Here is a 17,939-nt window from a genome sequence, read left to right as displayed (position 1 = left end):
CAACACGGCTGCCAGGAGGCTGAGGGTGGGCAATGGCAGCTCCCAGCATGCCCTGGGAACACCATGGCCATGGGGCGGCCCCAGGCCTACAGCTCCCAGCATGCCCCGGGAACAACATGGCCATGGGGCGGCCCCAGGCCTACAGCTCCCAGCATGCCCCGGGAACAAACTGGCCATGGGGCGGCCCCGGGCCTACAGCTCCCAGCATGCCCCGGGAACAACATGGCCATGGGGCGGCCCCAGGCCTACAGCTCCCAGCATGCCCCGGGAACAACCTGGCCATGAGGTAGCCCTCGGCCTACAGCTCCCAGCATGCCCCGGGGCACGCCTTCTCCCAGCAGGCCATGGGACATCCCTGCCCTGCAGTCGGGCCCTCGGGGGACAGCAGCCCCCAGCCCGGGCCCTATAGGCCCCAGGGCCCCTTCCCAGGGCTGCCCAAGCACAGGCCCCGGCCCCGGAGCCCCGGTGGGGCAGGGACGAGGGGAAGGGAGGCACCGAGCAGCAGGGAGTGAGTCAAGGCGGAGGGGTGGCTGGAGAGGCACAGGAGGCTGCCAGAGGGGCAGGGGGAGCGGGAGTGGCTGGGCAGGGATGGAGAAAGGACAGGGACTGGCGAGGAGCGGGCAGAGGGATGGAGCGGGACAGAGGGGCAGGGGGGTGCCGCAGGGAATGCAGGATCAGCAGCAGGAGAGAGGGCTAGGGAGAGGAGCGGAGGGGCGGGAAGGGGGACAGAGGCACAGACCAGCACAGGCAGGGCGAGGGGACAGGATCCGTGAGCGGCTTGTGACTTTGGCAGTGGGCAGCAAAGCTGCTTCTGTGGGTCTTTCCTTTCCCCCTCTGCCCTTATCCCCTCCCCACCCTTCCCCTCGGTGAGGCTGTGTCAGTGGTGTGCCTGCTCTGGTGAAAGGAGCTCCTGCACCAGCCTGAGGGCAAAAGAAGAGGGGCAAGGAGTGAGCTGTCCCAGTCCTTAGTTTGCAGGTTTAATGTATTGTCCCTGTTCAGAAAACACAGCATGTCTGTGTGTCAGTGGTGCCGGCAGATTTTTATTCTTTATAGCAATTTCTTTAAATACCGGGCTTCATGCAGAAGGTTCACACGGTGCTGTGCTTGTAGTAAACGGAATTGCTTTTATGCATGCTGCATTCTGGAGGTGGCAAGTGCCAGGTTAGAGATGAAGATGGAAATGAAAGCAAGTGACGCACATCAGTGGTGATCCTGCCACAAGCATGCTGTGTAATGACCTGGGAGAATGCTGCAGGGACTCTCAGAAGTCAAGGTTTTCAGTGCTGTTTCTGTGTTTGATACCCAAGGGATGGTTTCCCTCTGCATGCGTTTCTGGGCAGGCATGTGCATGGAACATAGGTGTGTCTCTGTGCCATAAGAGGGACTGATGGCAGTTTTTCATTTCATTCCAACTCAAAAGTAAAGAAAGATTGTACCTGCAAAAGAATTCAAACAGCTGTCTTTGTTTCCCAGAGCGAGCATACAAGCATGGGGGAGCGGTTTACAGGTTCAGAACTTCAGCCAGCTCTGGATGGTAAACCCTCAGGAGAGGAAAGAGAAGCCCCACTTTTTTAACTACAGCTCTGCTTCCCTTAATGTGTCTTCCTGTTAGATTGTGTCGGTGGTCAGATTAAAAGCACATGATTAAACGGTGCTTGTTCATGAAGATATTTGAGGGTAATTTACTGTCTTCAATCCTCTTACGAGTGGGGCACTCTGTTGCCCTGTGGGCAGTACAGTGTCGTGACTGGTAATTTTCCTTTTCTTGCCTAGTGTACGGATGCATTTATGAAGGCAAGTGTTGGGTCTTATTGGCGCCGCACAAGAAACCAACGTGTGAAACCCAGACATTCACTGTTAGAAACAGGAAGAAGCTATGGGCCCTTGCTTCAGATTCTGCAAAAGATGTACCAAGGCTGAGGAAAGTGGCAAAAAGGGAAGAAATGCCGTAGCATAACTTTGGGATGGCAGGTGAGGTTTCCATCAGTGTTCCTCAAATGTAGCAGCCTCATTTGGTTTGCGGATGTGGTGTTGAACTCAAACTGCGAGACTAGTTTCCTTTATTGCGGGTGGTACTGTAGCACACGTACCTTTCATGTCCCAAGTGAAGTTGCCAAGGCTCTAGTAAAACTTCTGCAGAACCACCTCAGATTTTCCGTAGTGCATGATTTCCTTCAACAGTCAAGTCCGGGTCTGTGGCATACAATAACCTCTACCCCATTTGGGATCTGGATGTGGTTGATTTTTAATTCAGACTTATCTGTTGTTAGAGATGTTCGGGTTTTGGTCCAAATAGGGAAATGCTGATTGTGTGCATTCTTTTGCTTTTTCATAGTGTTGTTCCATGTTTAGTCATTTGTTCCTTACAAAAATAATGTATGGGTGTCTATGAAGCTGGAGGTGTTTACGTTCTTGTGGCTGAATGTAGCAGTGGAGCTATCTTGCTGTATTTAAATCAAGAGGAGCATAATGTAACTTCACTTAAAATCTGGTCTTGGTAGGCAGATCCTACCCTGATAAGCATTTAAAACAAAACAAAAAAAAAAAAAAAAAAAATCTGTGACAAGGTATAGGTGGAGCACCTGAACTGGTGCAAGGCAGCAATTCTCTCGCTGATATCCACACATGGCAGAGCTGTTGCCATCATGACCTTGAAATAGTGAGCCATTAATGTTAACTACTAGCAGCTTGTGAACCTAACAGTCACGGTAGAAAATAATTTCCCACTGCCACCTTTTTTTAATTTTCTTAAAAGTTTCTGATTTGATACTTTCTGATGTATTTGAAACCTGTGTCATATCCTACGTAGTTTGTGACAAGTGTGTGGCAGATGGGACTTTTCTGCTTGGAGAGGTGGTGAGATGGAGAGTGGAGAATGGTTTTATGGCACAAGCGTAGAAGTATAAAAAGGGATTAAGAGGCTTGTGTACCTTGCTGCCAGTTCAGTGGCATGAGAATTCCCGTAATGACAAATTCCTTCTGGCTCTGAAGGAATGAACGTGCCAGCCTGCTGAGTTTCCACCCAGAGCAACACTAGCAACGGATGTCGTTCCCAAATGGTGAGGTGGTTGTAAGCTTCATCAGTAGTAGAAGCTGTGGAGAAAGTCACGAATCACCTGCCGTTCTGCAAGTCAAGTGCTTGGCTCTTTTGTCACTAGTGTTGATTTAAGGGTGCATTGCTTATAAATAGCACTTGACCTTTGTAATTCTTCATACTGCTAAGTTCTGGGTGCCACCAGAGAACCACTGTGCTGTGAAGGCCCTGTAAACATACGGCGATGTTTGTGTTTATGCATTTTGCCTTCCCTTAGATGATGTTATTTTGTCATTTGAAACCTTAGTGGCAGGATTTGGGGCTTTATCCTGATCAGGTATCTAAGGGCCAGCTCTCGGCTGCAGCTGCAGCAGAAGTATTCAGGTGGTTTGAGCACCAAATGAAACTTCCACTTGGCTGCCATTTTGGCTTTTCCCTTCCTCTTAATTTATATATTTTAATAAAGAGTATTTGGCTTCCTTACAGAAAAAAACCCCAGTGCTATCCTTGTCCTGTTATGATAAGCCCCTAATCTGGAGGGCAGAAAGCTGAGACCACCAGGAAGATGTTGATGAGAGGAAGGGGAAGAATGTTAGAGCCATGAGTTGGGTGTTCTTCAGCTGGCCAGATCTGAGGAGGTGGAAAAGGTGCCTCCCAGGTAGCTAAAGGGAAGCACAGGAGAGCAGCTGGGAGCCAGAGGTGTGGTGTGGGCATACGGAAGTGCTACGCTGTGGTGTGTTAGGCAAATGTTATTTTCAGAAACTTCCACATTTGTTGTCATTTCCCAGGCTCCTGAGGTGCAGGAATGCTGGAGGCAAGAAGCTGCCAGCATCAACTACGTGGAAAACGAACACTTCTATCTCCATTTCACTTTCCTCACTTCTATGTTACGGTGGCAGGGCAGTACAGACCCTGACCCTGACCCGGACCCGGACCCTGACCCTGCAAGTACGCAGGCAGCTTGTGTGGCCAGTGCCAGTGTGGTTCTGGCACAGAGGATCAAGCGCTTCATGCTTCAGAGCTGTCAGGCTGACACTCTTCAGCACTCAATGAAGCTCTAAATTACAGCTAAAGGAAGACAGAAGTTTTGCTTCAGAGCTTGATAATGTCATTCTGATCCATCCTTTTGCTTGTTCAGTGGCTACAGAAGGGAGCCACTGCCTTGGTGGGAGCATCCATTGAGTTCTTCATGTGTGATATTAGAGGATCAGTGTGTCTGTTTATGCATGAGACCATTACAGTAGGTGATTTGAAGATGTTCACGTGTGGTACATAAAACCTTTGCCAGTAAAACAGTAAATCCACGCAGTGGGGTCTAAAGCGCACAGATCCAGTGCGATCCTCCAAAGAGCTTTGAAAGTGTCTCCCCAAGAGTACAGACCTGGCTGTTGGTGATTCTGTTGACCTGCCTTTTATTAGCAGGTTGCTTGGAGAAGTTGCTATGTCAGAAGTCGTCTTCTGGGGGCCGAACGCTGCAAATGGTAGAATGTTTAAGGAAGCAAATGAATAACCTTCAGACTTGATTTTACTCTTTTAACAGATTGTACACAAATGGGAGGCCTGAGCAGGCTGCCTTTAGCAGGGGAACGTGACCTGACTGCACAGGAGGCAAGGAACTCTCTTCTCTCACTGACCATGAGCCCTCAGTTTCAAGGCAGATGTGAAGAGGAATATTTGACCCGTGGGAAATGCAACTTCAGATACGTAACCCAGGTGGGACTGCCATGTGAGCCCTGTGATAGGAGCCGTGTATCCCAACCGTGAACGTAGAGGTTGGGCCCAGTTTTTAGCTTGGTTCAATATGAACTCTGCTGACTGATTCTGTGATCAAGAGCAGGCAAGTCTGCCCCCTGAGAGGATGTTGTCGTGGGTGGAAGGGTTGAAGTGCAGTGACTGCGTCAACAAACAGGTGGTTTGAAAAGTCTTTTGGGCAAGGATCTGGTACGCTGGTGTAATGCCTTTTCCCTTTACAAAGGTGTCCAGTAAACACAAGTGTTCCTGCATGTGTCCAGTAGAGCAGAGACCTCTGTACTTTCTTTGGACTGATTGTTGTGTAAGATCTGGAGGTTTGGGGACAGTTCTGAAAATTGTTCAAAAGGTGTCTTGAATGTTGGGTGAAATGGGTCATCACTTCCATAAACCTCTAGCCTGTAAAGAAGAGCCGTGGATGTAAGGAGATTTTCTTTTTTTCTCTTTTTATTGTTACTGGGAGGAAAAGCGGTGATTAACTATTGACCTGTGATACCCCCAGGTGCAGACTGTGCAGTGCATTTGAGGTGGATCACTCCTGTACTGCCAAGACTGAGCCCAGACTCCTCGATGCTTTGCACACTGGCACTGGAAGTCCTTGTGCAGCTGTGGGTACTGGCTTTCTGTGCTGCAGTGTGAAAAACACAAAACACTGGGGTTAAGGTTTGCAGAGAAGTGGGAAAAAGTTGATTATTTTGTGCTAGGAAGAGAATGTCCTGTAGTTTTCAAACTTTGCACCTCTCCACTTGGAATTTAAAACCTGCTTTTAACTCGGCTGCTATGTTTCAATGAGAGGGAGGGTGTCTGGTTGTCACAGATGATGCGTCCCATCAAGAAGGATCTTTCCCTTCTGAGTTGAGCTTTCTTTGCTTGATGTGGAAAGTGCCTTAAGCTGAACGATTTCAGATGGCAGTGAAGGAATTACATTGACATGGGGATTTAGAGACAAATCCAAAGGTATGTCGTCTTACATTTCAGTATATGATTTTTTAAATCAGGATTTGCTGGGTTTTGAGCAGCAGACCTATTTTGCATGTGCCTACATAAACCCCATTTTTATGGATAGATGCATGCAGTATGTTTCGTGATGTGATACTTAATTACGTATAAACTGTTCTATGCTGTGCTCTTCTGGGATTGTCGTAGTCCTTTGAAACGCAGCCCTGTGCATCAAGGGGGCAAGCTGTGTCACCTGCTTTCCCCCACAACATAGAGCAATGTAACTGTCATAAATACAGGCTGAGCAAAACTAGTTGAGAGATTTGTGGGCTACTGTTAGCATCACAGTGGGCCAGGAATTAGCCCATGCTTACTAATAAGTTCCTGTATTTTAATTGTCCTACACCACCTGAGAGGCAGGACAGTGTCAGGGCACTTTCCCAGGGAATAAGACTGGACATGTCTGCTTCTCTCCGAGGGTCCCCTATGTACAAAGCATCCTTCAGCACAATCTGGGTGCTTGGTGTTCTCAAAAGGACCCAAAGGGATGCAGTTCACTCCTCCTGCCTGCGTGACAGCAGGAATTATGTCTGCAGCTGTGCTTCTGCGCACTTTGAAACTGCCTCCGTTTCTTTGCTTAGCCAACCAGAGAAAAAAGCCAAAAAACCCTAAGCTGAGTTGGCAACAGTGTCTTGCTGTCCTCTCTGAAGGAAGTAATTTACCATCATCTCGCAGCTTTCAAACGTGCACCAAGTGTGAAGAAGAACATGACGTGCACTGTCCTAAGCTCTCAGCAGGTCAGGTTTTGCTGTCCTCTGGAAACTGTCTAGCTCTTCAGTTTTTCTCCACAAAGGACACATTGTTTGGAGTAGTGATGAGGTGGCCCCCCAGATGCCCCAGCTTTGTTTCTAAATGCTATTGAAGTATTTTGCCTCCTGAAGAGACTGTGTTCCTCATGAGGAACGGTTACTTTGAAATAAAGTGGCCCCCTTTCCGCCTAAAGGGATGGAGCTTGAGACTGTGGAGGTGGAGGTGCTTGGTGAGGGAGGCAGTCAGGCAGTGCCACTCTGGGGTGCCCAGCCGCGCAGGGCAGTGACGGCACCCGTGTGCCTGGCGAACGCTTCTCTCGCAGTGTCGCAGGGAGAAGGTGTGAGGGTGCTGGGAGAGAGCCGGCGCCCCTGGGAATGACAGCAGCTAAAGGTGAGGGCTGGCTGCGTGGGCAGCAAAGGGTGAGCCAGCCATTCCCTTTGCAAATGCAGTGGAGAGGGAGGGAGCCCCTCCATCAGCGCAGCAACGTCTGCTGGGGCAGGGCCGGAGGCACCGGCGCCCAGGGCAGGGCTGGCAGGGGGTCTGAGAAAGCCACTCCGCCACCCCCTTGCTTACTGACCCTGTGGGGAAATCGCTTCGGGGGCAGCGATTAAAAAGTGCGTGCGAAGTTTTTAGGTCCAATTGGAACACTGAGAAGGGGTTCGGGGCCTTTCTCAGAGCGCCGCACGTTGCATGGTCATGTGTCATACACAGGTTTGGTGACTGGTTTCTCGCTTCTAATGCAAACGCGTACGCATCCTCAGTAGCACTGCTGAAGTGTTTTACGGACTACGCATGCTCCCTAAGTGGGATTTTGGCCTCTTTGGGGCAGAACTATTTCAGTTAGAGGTCCCCATCTCCCACTGCCACCATTATCTTTGTCCTATTTTAAACTCATTTCCTGTTGATGTCGGTGGATCCCAAGACCTGATCAGCTTGTGTTCTCTTGCAGCCAGAACTTTCCCCATTGGAAGTCTTCTTCCTGCGCAACTTAGATAACGGTGCTCTTTTCACTACCTGCTCTTTGTTTCTCACCCCTGCCAAGGCTGCCTCCCTTGATGAGAAGTCCCTTCATTTGTAAATACTTCAGAGAGTGGGTCAGCTCGGTGGAGGTGTCACCTCGACAGAGGGGAAGGTGGAGCGTCAGGTCTCTGCATGTGGCAGGGCTGCATTAACCCTCATCTCCCGCTGCGCGAATGACCGCAGGCAGAGGCACTGTGCAAGGAACGTCAAACCTTTAATGAATTAAGACAGACAGATCTGGTAGAGGGCCGGGGCTGCAGTGGGCAGGTGCAGGTCACACGTCAGAGGGATTTGTGCTCCACACCTCCTCTATCAATATATCAACGGCGACTGGGGCAGCGTGGAGCACCTTGTCTCCTGGTGTTCCTCAGGGTTCTGGCTCGCTTGGTGGGCACATAGTCGCTATTGGATGGCCTCTGCTTGCTGCTGCCCCCCTGCTCCCCACTACAGCCCACTGCCGTGGCATCCCTGTGTGGCTTCCCCTCCCAGAGGGTTTTGGAGCTTTTTGCCACCGGGCACACCACCATCTTCTTCCTCTTCTTGGGTGGCATGCTGCCCCATGGGGACGTCTCTGGCATCCCGAGGGTGTCAGCCGATGTGGGGCGCTTGGCCTGTTTACCAGCAGCCTTGCCTGATCTGGGCACCACCCGGCAGGAGGAGATGCCCGGTGGTGGTGGCAACTGGGTCAGAATGACCCGGGGCTGCCTCTGCAGCACCTCCTCCACCAGCTGGGCCATGCGGGGCGGATGATGCTGGGGTGCAGTCGGGGGCTGGCCAGGGGACTATTCAGCAGGATCTGCTGAGGACTCTCTGGGAGACCCTTGTGGGGACCCTCTGGGCATCCCTTCAAGGGGCTCTCCCCTGAAGTGTCCATAGGACCCTCCTGAGAGGGCTCCATGGGGCTCTCTGGCAGCCGGGTGGGGAAGACCGCTGCCAGCCCACCCTGCTTGCCTTTGGCGTCCAGCAAGGGGGATGTTGCCACCCTCTGCCAGGAGGGGTTGGTGTCCTCCTGCATTGCGGCCACCACTTGGTCCTTGGGACAGTTGCCCTCCATCATGCACTCCAAGAGGTCAGGGATCCTGTTGAGGGTGGTGGTCAAGACAGGGACATCAGGGACACCACGGTCGGTGTCCTCGCTGTCCCCCAGCCCTGCCTCCAGCAATTGCTCCTTGGAGCAGCCACCCTTTGCCACGTACTCTGAGAACTCCGGGAACTTGTTGAGGAGGGTGGTCAAGCAGGAGCCGCTGAGAACTTCAGGGAGCTCCAGGATGCTGTCGAGCCAGGCGAGCGGGTCACTGCTGTCCACGGCGGACGAATGCTCATCCTGAAACTGCAGGTTGTCCTCTGCCAGCTCAGGAAAGGCCTCGTTGAAGGCATCTGGCCCCAGCTCGGGCAGGTCCAGGAGATTCTCTGGGCTTGACGGGGTGGTCACCACTTCTGAAAAAGCAAACGAAGCCAAGCCACCCCCAGGGTGATGCAAGCCTTCCTTGGTGCAGGTCACCCCCTATGGGCTCTGCCACCCTGCAGACCTCACCTTGGTGCTTGGTCCTGCTTCTGCCAGAGAGCATATCCAGGGCGGGCTGGCAGGGGGTGGCAGCAGGGACACCATCCTCACTGGCCACCACGTCGTTGTTAAAGGCCTCCAACAGCTTCTGGGCACTGCCAGGATGGGTGCGGAGCACAGGGGAGACCTGCACGCAGTGCTGAGCCGCAGGGTGTTGGGGTGGCAGGGGCCCAGCATGTGCAGGGACGTTCAGCACAGTGCAGCCCGTAGGGTAGAGGGGCTGCCCCTGGCCCACGTCCCATGGGCCCAGCCCCACTGGCTGGTGGGGCACAAGTGTCCCCATCACCACTTGCTGTCCCCAGCCATAGGCAGGGGGACAAGGAGCAGGCAGAGGGGGCAGCTGCACACCGCTGGGGAGCTGCAGCACGTGTGGCAGCTGCACGACCTGCCCCGAGTCCCCCAGGGGCCCCTGCACCCCCTGCCAGGTTGCCAGGGTGGGCTGATGGGTGACAGTGTGGAGCTGGGAAGGCCGAACGGTGATCAGCAGCCCCGGGACAGAGGGCAGCACACCAGCAGTGACCGGTGGCGGCATGGTCAGGGTGGTGAAGCTCATGCCGGGCACCTCTGGTCCTGTCAGCAGCTGGAGGGGGAACCTCTCTGTTGGCAGAAGCGAAGGGGGGTGATGGGGTGAGATGCTGGCCGGCACAGCTGGTTGGGGGTTACCCGGAGGACAGGAGCACCACGAGGAGCGTGCTGCTCTGTGCCGCGGCAGTTGGCCAGCGTGGCGTTTGTTGGGGCAAACAGTGTTCTGGGGTTCCGTCTCCATGGCGATCGTTATGCCAGCACCTGGGTCAGCCAGCGTTGTGACAGTTTGACTTTTAATGACAGAACAACTTCCCAACTCAATGGTTTCCCATCCTGCTGATGCTTTCCTGCCCTCAGTGCTGATTTCCCACCCCCACCATAGTTTCCCATCACAACTGTTTTTTGGTTTGGGAGTTGAGTTTCATGTGAAAGGGGAGTTTTCACCTAAATTTCTGTTGATGTCAGTGGATCCCAAGACCTGGTCAGCTTGTGTTCTCTTGCAGACAGAACTGTCCTCATTGGAAGGCTTCTTTCTGCCTTCTTTCAGCCAGGGCAGGGCTGGGAGGGAGTTTGAGAGAGCCACTCCTCTACTGCCTTGCTTAGGGACCCTGTGGGGAAATTGCTTTGGGGTGGGGGCAATTCGAGAAAACTGGGACCTCAGAGAAGCATAGTATTACAGGAAGCTTTTTAGGGTAAGAGACAGCTGTCGCTTTCAGGATGGCCGGCATTCACCATCCTAAGTGTGTGTTGCCACGGCTCCCTAAGCAGCACAGCCTGCAACTTCAGGACGTGCTGACAGGGGTAACGGGGGCTGGAGCGGAGTGGAGACCCCGCGGCCAGGCTGTTATGCTCCTGCAGGAAGGGGAACTTGACGGTACCGCAGAGCTGATGAGATGTCCGCTGCCATGATTTTCCCTTTTATAACAAATTCTACCAGGGACGAGCAATGACGGAAAAGGCAGGAATATGGTTACACCAGTACTTCACAGTCCCTTGAACTTGTTGTAGTTCCAGCGTACTGGATGGATTGTGCCCAGATTCTTTCTTTTCCAGTGTGTCTGGTGGAAGAGAGGCAGCTCCTGCAACCCTCCAGACTCCTTGGAATTTAACTTCTCATGCTGGCCCTTGGCACTTTGACTCTGGGACTTCCAGTCCCAACTTGGTTAGTGTTGCCCAAATGTTTTTCATTGCATCTGTAATGCTTTCTGGCCCTTCTGCCCCGCTGAGGATGCCATCGATGTATCGATACACTGTGGGGCCAGGTGGAATGGTGACCTGTGCTAAGGCTGTGGCCGGAGCATTGTGAGCGATAGTGGGGCAGTGTTTGTATCCTTGCAGAAAACTGTTTGAAAACATACTGAGTCCCGCTCCAGGCAAAGGCAAGCCGGGCTTTTTCTTGTGCGTGGAGCAGAATCACGAGGAATACATCTCTAACATGTAAAGCATCTAAAGCTAACCTAACATCTATGCTAACCCTAACGTCCCACAAAAATCACTGGGTTACTGACAATGAAAGGAGAGGAAACAGTACTGTGAGAACGAAAATATCCCACTAAGTCAATTTTTTTGTCTACCACAAAAAGCAGAACCAGCAGAAGTGTTCTTTCATGTTAAAGTCAGAGTATGTTCTGATTTGCACTGCCCCACTAAATGGTTTTATGCTGGAAGGGTTTACTAAGAAGTAATTGTTAGTGTTCTTCCTGGTTATGCACCCGCATCTTATAATGAAAAAATTAGATGATAACGTCTTTGCTGTGCTACACTGTTCTATAACTGAGAGTTAGGTTGTGTTTCATTTTAAGCATTCTCAAAAAAATATGGATAGTTACAGCTTTTACTAACAGCACTGCGGCAAATGTGAATTCACAGGTGGGCTTTTAAGCCTCACCTCAGCATGTTTGGTGTAGGAACAAACATTACAAGTACTCTAGTATTTTTGCCAATGCTTTCCTGCACAAATTGTATTAAAAGCATAGATTCTTCTGGTCTTCCATGCAGAAAGTACGGTGAGAATAAATCTGATATTAAAATGACTTCTTCAGATGTCAGAGGTTTATTTAGAAATGTCCACTACCTGTATTTTTTCTTATTTACTTGCAGCGGGTCGTAACAACCTGCAGAGAAGATATGCAAAGTATGTCATCCCTATTATTTCCATTCCTGGGTTATGATAGAATTTGGCACAGAATTTTAGATCAGTTGCAAAAAGTAGTGCTGGGCCACGCATATTCAGATTGATCCATGATCCCAGGTAGCTGTATGGGATTTGGTAATTTTCTTTAATAAGTAAAGGAAAACTGCATGTATTATAGAAATGAGAATTGAGTGAGACAAAGGGCAGGTCCAGTTCCTTTTCGACTACTACACAGAGATATTCTAACACATCAAATGAAAAGAATTTCTAAAGAAGTAGACCTTTCTGAGCTGGAGAAGAGGTAGATGAAATAGAAAAGATAGAACTAAAATCTGCAGCAAAATATTGCCTCTAAAGGAAGATGTGTTGGGGTTTTTTTCTTTCACGGAAACAAACGAACAATTACTCTGCGATTCTCCAGACTGGAAATTTGCAAAAAGCTGTGTAGTGTGGTTTTCAGTAGTATAAAAAGCAAAAGCTCTTCAGGGTTTCAAGTACATCTTTGCAACAGCTGTGAAAAAAATGCAAGCATGCAGATTGTTCCATTGTACGAAAACACCTTCATTTACTACTTATTTGTCATACAGGGAATAAACTAGCAGTGACGACTGTTGGAAAGCTTTAGGTGAATAAAAAAATCCTCCAAACCAGGAAAAATACTGTGCTATCAGGTAGCTGCAGCTTTGCTGTGTGAGCTTAATATTCACGTGGAGACTTTTTCTAAATGTGTCACTTAAGGCAGGGATGGCTTCTAATTCTAAAAAGCCATTTGCCTAGAGCAGTCACTCATGTGCCACATACAGGATTTTTATGCTAACGCTATTAAAAAATTTCCCTAGAAAATTTTCCACCTCCTTCGAGTAAATACAATCGACATCCCTAACTGTCTCAGTTTCCTATTCCACCACAGGTTGCTGTATTTCAAAGACGAAGTTAACCAACGGCTGGTTACTAACCGAGGGCTCAAACCAATTTTTGCAGCAGTCAGGTAGAGAGTGGCCATTTAGTCTGGACCCACTGAAGTGCCAATGTAAATACAAACAAAATAAGGTCTATCAAACTTTAGATTCTCTAGCAAAACAACGGAAAGGATATGAAGAACTAGGTCTTGTCTACTGTCTGTTTCCCATATGTGTGGTGATCGGCTCCCTGGAAAACAAGAGGCTGGACTGGTCCTGGCTGTGCCCATGAGCTTGCCAGCTGAGTGCTAGGTGGTAGCAAGGAGAGCACCAGAGAAAAGCACAGACCCATTGACCCAGCACCACCGTTCTCATGTTCTTCATGCACGTGAGGCCTGTTAGCCATTGTACTTGTATTTATTCTAACACGGGACATCAGTCAACAGTCACACCACCAGTGGATTACCAGCACTTCTGTCATATGCTTCACATATAGTGTTAAAGGAGAAATTTACACAGACGTGGGTACCACTGGGTTTGCTTTAATCGCCACTCAGAGCTGGGCCACCACCCCAAGCAAGTGGCAGATAGCAAAGGGATACAGCACGGCTTATATACACTTATCAAATCATTAGTCAATGCCCGAGGTTTTTAGAAGTTTCCTTTGGTCTTGTCAGTTCTGCAAATCCATCACCTGACCCTGTCCCTGTTGATTCATCTATTTGCTTCCAGTCTCTGCCTCGGTTCCAAGCTCCTCCTCGGATCGTGATCTTCTTTCTGCCTGCTTTAACTCACACACTCCTTCAAGCACACTTAGTCTTTGAGCAATTCCTATTCACATATACTGATTTTTTTTTTTCTTGAAACACCTGTGTTTCTGCGAGCACCTGTGTGCACAAGTTGATAATCTGTTGTTTCTCTGTTCTCCCAGTGATTAACTGGACTGGGTGTTAAACCAGCCTTGGATTAGGGCTATACTGGGGACGAGGCCTGGTTCTGCCACTTAGCTGCTTTAGCACTTTAAATTTCTGAATTCAAAACACATTTTCTTTAACAAGCAATACCAGAACAATGGAGACCAATTAACAATGGTTTGGTCACTGCTGTGACGAAATAATGACAATTATTATTTCTGGTGTAGGTTGCTGTATGTCATATTTATGAAACTAGGATTTGCCTGAAGAAAAATGTTCTATTTCACACCCACAGATGAGCTCCCTGAGATGAGCATCCACGTTTTAACAAGCCTTTACATCAAAGGCTGTAAACGAGCGTCAGTCTGCACAACCAGCTGGGAATCTTGTGTTGTTCCAGGCACATATTTTTGTCCCATTCAATACCTTGTCTGTGTGATTTGCCTTTTGTCTGTCCTGTGCTTTCCTGCTAAAGATTTATAGGCTTCAGTCTTCTGATACTGCTCCAGCTCCCACATCTAATGCTCCTTATCTCTATCCGCTCCATCAAGGTGTTGCTGAAACAAAGAAGTCCAAGAGTAGCAGGGAGTTGCCTCCCCTTCAGGAGGAAGGGAAGAAAAACAACTTGCCACATGAAGTGCTGATCCATTTCACCTGTGCAAACAGGAAAGGAGTGAAGAAACAATGAGAATGTACGTGAGATGCAAAGATGCAGGATTTCCGGATAATATTACTGTATTCTGGTGTGTGTCGTGTCCGTGTCTCCCCCCGCCCCGCCTTTCCCTTTTTTTTTTTTTAATTCAAATCACTATTCTGTTAACTCTTTTGTTTTTAGATCAAGCTTTAACATTCAGACCTGTAACAGCGTGGTTCCAATACGCCCTTGTTTTTGTACCCCATGGACAAAAATGCACTACCATTCTACAACCACACACTTTTCCCATCTGAGAGGCGAACAAAACATCGTGGCTATTGGAAAAGAGTAGCATAAAGGTAAAAGAGCCTAGGTGATATCAATTTAAGCTAGCTACGTTTAGGTTAAAAGAAAACTTGAGGCTAGGAAGAAAAAAAATATTTCACACGTGCATAATAGAATGAGCTTAACTGGAGAACTCTTTAGGGGGACCACTGAACTGAAAACCATTTAAGGAGTGGTCACAACACTTGCTAAAGGGCTCTTTTCCAGAAAAAAAAAAAAGTTGTTGAGCAAGTTTTTCATCCAATGAGTTTAAAATTCAATGGAAATAAGTATTCAATCAGAGTGAACATTAGTCACTGGGCATGCCTTTTTATTTTCATTACGTCATCGCAACAATACATGCAATAGTTATAAATTTTGTGCATTTGCAAACCTGTTTTGATGCTGTTGAGGACACAGTTAACATTCTAGATTGGGGTGCAAATTTAGTGATGCTGGGTTTGCATTTCTTTTGGACACTGTATTCTTCCAGAAGACATTAATTCTTCTCTTCTGTCTCCAGCAATGTGCTGCTGACAGAGTACAGTAACCGACTCAAAAACAGCAGAAGTTTTTCCTCAGCTTGTGTCTTGGATGGATTGTTTTGAATCAGTAAGGAGGAGTTCTACTGTACTACCTGTAAGTAGATGTCCTAGGTTTTCTAGCACAGATCTATACAGTTCTTTAAATATTTCTTTTTATATATATATATATATTTCTTATAAAACTTAAACAAGAAGAATGATTTTTAGGGTGTTTGCTGTATAACTATAGTAATGGTCTTTTTCTAGGGGAGACTCGCTATTTGGTCAGCTCAACCAGTCCTTATTTCAGTCAGTTCCAGCCAGCTCAGCGGTCCTTATGCTCACCAAACACAACAAGCAGTAGCAGGACTGCAAGGCTGGAACAGGGGAAGCGCGAGACTTTCCCTTCAACTGTTGTATCGGACAACTAGTTTGCTGTTGCTGCAGCTCAGACACTTTTCCCCTGGGTTGCGGGACACTCACCCACACACAGTAGTATACTATTGTTACCGATTTGTTAATAAGTTAAGATTGATTGACTTTATTTGATTGATTATTTGATTTTATAGAATTATTTTATAGAATAGAAATATAGAAGGATAAAAATATATTTTGAGGAAACTTATAACTGCTCAGTAAAAGCTGCTATGAGACCCTCTGTACATCCCGTACCAAGGCCAGAAGAATGGGCTGGAATTATTGTTGAAACTTCGGTAATAATTTAGGGTTTGAAAGGTTTCTTTGTATCTGACCAGTCTTCTGTATGTTGAAAGTGTATTGAGATGTCAGAATATGAGATTAATGGAAATTGGGAAGAGTCGACTGGAACAGCTTGTGGTTACCTGCCAAGAAACCGTGCACTTTAGTAGCAGGTAATTCTGGCAGGGGGAGATCGCGACCACCGACTCACATACCACCTACCCAAATCGTACCCCAGACCCATTTCTAGACCTTTCTAAGCTCTACTGCGCAGAATCGGATATAGGAGGAGAGTATGTTAATGATTTACTGGAAATACTATGATTATGTATGAATACTTAATGAATATGTATGAATAAGTTCTATTTATGGTGTCTGATTTTGAGACCTGGCGTGCGTTGATCGTGAGAGGACTCGCTCACGCACCCGGCCGTCAATAAAGAAGTGTCTGCTTATCTACATCACATTGGTGTCGATAAGTTCTTCATTCCGAGATTTCGGTAACAGTTTTGGCGACCCAGATGGGACCTCGCTGAAGGAGACCGGAGGAGTCGGGGACCTGATCGGTTCCAGCCGGCACCGAGGATTTCTCGGGGATACCCATCGATCCCCGATCCGTAAGGCTCTTCGCGACGTTCCCTGGATATTTGGTAAGACACTTCTTTTTTTTAATTGTAGTAAGTGGGTCGGAGTCCCACTAAAGTAAGTGAGTAAGTGCACTAGAGGAAGTGGGTAGGAGTCCCACTATAATAAGTGTATGGTAAGGAGTGGGTCGGAGACCCACCAGTGAGTTTGAGTCTCACTGAGTAAGTCTGCCTGTCAGACGCGGTGAAAGCTGCGCAGGGTTGGACTAAAAGGATCCTTGCGGAAGTGGAAGCCTAGGCGTCTGCCCGTAAGACATAAGCGAAAGCTATTGCAGGGTTGGACAAAAGTGGAAACAAGAGAAACTATATGCTATAGTGTTCTCTAAGGTAGTGCCTCTAACAAGAAGTTAGAAGAAGTTTTTGGGGTTTTTTGTTGGTTTTGTGAGTTTGTGTATTAAGAAGAAAATTAAGAGGTATAATATTGTGTTATATGTTTGTTTAAAGTAACTGTGGGAAAGTGTGAGTGTGGCTGTAAGGGTGAGATGTGTAATTGAGAACGAAAGCGAGTGTGGGGTGTGGATCCGCGGATCGGAGTGACAGAGTTGAATAATTGTGTACTGTATTGTGAGTGATTACACCATGGCAACTAAGTTAACTCGGTTGTTTAAAAGTAAAAGCATGGGTAATCTTGCTGTAAATGACAAAATCCCGAAAAATTCTTTGTTGGGATGTTTATTGGCACATTGAGGAAATTTACAGGATGATCTGCAAAAGAGCCAGGTGATTGAGTATTGTAATAATTTGAGTATTGTAATAATTGGTGGCCTTTGTATATATTGGATGATCAGGAAAAGTGGCCCACGAATGGGACACTGAATTATAACACTATTCTGCAGTTAATGCTGTATTGTAAAAGAGAAGGGAAATGGAATAAAATGCCAGATGTGGATTTGTTTTTTTTTACTTAAGACAAAGAAAGGATTGGCAGGATGAATGTAAGCTAACTATTAGAGATAATTTGGTAATGGCTATAACTTCTGATAATAAGAAAGTGGAAAAAAATATTGTTCAAATTGTGAGATTGGGAGTGGATACCCTTCTTAGGAAGAGACTTGTTATCCAAATTAAATGCACAGATTGTTTTTGACGAAGGAGAATTTTTCTTGAAAATACCCGAGTCAAAAACGGGAGAAATCCTGATGATACAAGAAAAAGTAAAGGAACAAGAAATTCCACCGGAGGTGGATTTGGCAGTGATCCCTACTGTATGGGAAACAAATATTCCTGGTAAATCGAAACTAGCAGAACCTGTTAAAATAGATTTGAAGGAAGGCGCAGGAACAGTGAGAATTAAACAATATCCAATCAAACCGGAAGTGAGACAGGAATTGAAGAAATGGAGTGATAAATTTTTGGAGTATAAAATTTTGGAAGAATGTGAATCTGAGTATAATACTCCTAATTTACCAGTCAGAAAACCTTCGGGTGAATATAGACTGGTACAAGACTTGAGAGCAGTAAATCAAATAGTTAAGGATATTTATCCTGTAGTAGCAAACCCTTACACACTGTTAACAGCATTGAGG

The 17,939-nt window shown here is 47.8% G+C and overlaps 1 long non-coding RNA gene across 2 annotated transcripts; it reads left to right on the top strand.

Annotated features, from left to right (window-relative positions):
* The first annotated feature begins 1,631 nt into the window (after positions 1-1,631).
* Positions 1,632-17,268, top strand: LOC308055944. Of its 2 annotated transcripts, XR_013924656.1 has the most exons (4): positions 1,632-1,971; positions 4,575-4,747; positions 14,140-14,581; positions 15,087-17,268. It is a non-coding gene; the product is annotated as an uncharacterized lncRNA (long non-coding RNA). The 2 variants fall into 2 exon arrangements; XR_013924657.1 differs by lacking the exon at positions 1,632-1,971 and having other exon boundaries at positions 4,467-4,747.
* Positions 17,269-17,939: the final 671 nt, after the last annotated feature.

The sequence above is a fragment of the Falco punctatus genome, assembly GCF_963210335.1.
Source record: "Falco punctatus genome assembly, chromosome: 20".
Classification (NCBI taxonomy): domain Eukaryota; kingdom Metazoa; phylum Chordata; class Aves; order Falconiformes; family Falconidae; genus Falco; species Falco punctatus.
The sequence above is the reverse complement of the archived record's forward strand: the minus strand, read 5'-3'. Positions and strand labels throughout refer to the sequence as shown.